The following is a 947-nucleotide window of genomic DNA, read 5'->3' on the forward strand; positions in this document are numbered from 1 at the left end:
TCTTTGAAATTTTCTCTTTCCACAGCCCTGTGAGCAGGGCTAGGTTGGAGAAACTTATGTTCCCATTCCACAAAGGTGAGCATAAGAGCTATTTCAGAAGAGGTCAATGGTCAGTGCCCAGGCTACCTGAGAAAATAATAGCTAGTATCCAAGTGTATGACTATGGTACATTCATATAATATGAATGTAGCGATTGATAAGAAATGATTTTTTTTTAAATATCATATGGGTAATGTGCTGATGTCATACCAAGGTTGGAGAGAAGCACATCTCAGGCATGGGAGTGAACACTCAAATCATTATTCTTATGATTATTCTTATGAACTACAAAAGGTCCCCAGAATTATTTTTAATACATGTTAGGGAAGGGGAGAAGAAATTTTTTGACAGTTATTTATAATGTCACATGATGATTTATTTTTTGTGTAACCTTAACTAGATTATGGTATTCAGTTATTCAAACACTAATTTATAGGTAGATGCTGCTGAGAACATATTTGTAGATTTAATCAGTTGACTTTAAGTAAGCATATTCTCCTCCATAATGAGGGTGGGTCTCATTCAGTTAGTTGAAGGCCTTAAGAGCAAAACTGAGGAGAATTCCTTAGAGAAGAAAGAATTCTTCCTCGAGACTACATCAACTCCTACTGGCCAGTCCTATAGATTTCAAATATTCTATCTTCACAATCATATGAATCAATTTCTTAAACTTAATCTCCTACTTTCTCTTTCTCTCTTCTTTCCTCCCCCCCATCTATATCTATCTATCCATTCATCCACATTCTATTGATTTTATTTCCCTGAAGAACACTCATATGGTATGTTATTGTATGTTCTAAAAAAACTGCTCATATTATGATTATATATATATACACAATGGCTACCTCTGATAAAACACTTGAGAGAGTGGTAACAGACTTGTATAAACTTGTAACTTGAATTTTAAT

General features: G+C 34.0%; 1 pseudogene; it reads right to left on the reverse strand.

The window, feature by feature from the left end:
- Positions 1-219: 219 nt before the first annotated feature.
- On the reverse strand, positions 220-336 carry LOC111722904 (annotated as a pseudogene).
- Between the last annotated feature and the right edge of the window lie 611 nt (positions 337-947).

The sequence above is a fragment of the Otolemur garnettii genome, unplaced genomic scaffold (assembly GCF_000181295.1).
Source record: "Otolemur garnettii isolate 467f Iridium unplaced genomic scaffold, OtoGar3 scaffold01759, whole genome shotgun sequence".
In the NCBI taxonomy this organism is placed as follows: Eukaryota; Metazoa; Chordata; class Mammalia; order Primates; family Galagidae; genus Otolemur; species Otolemur garnettii.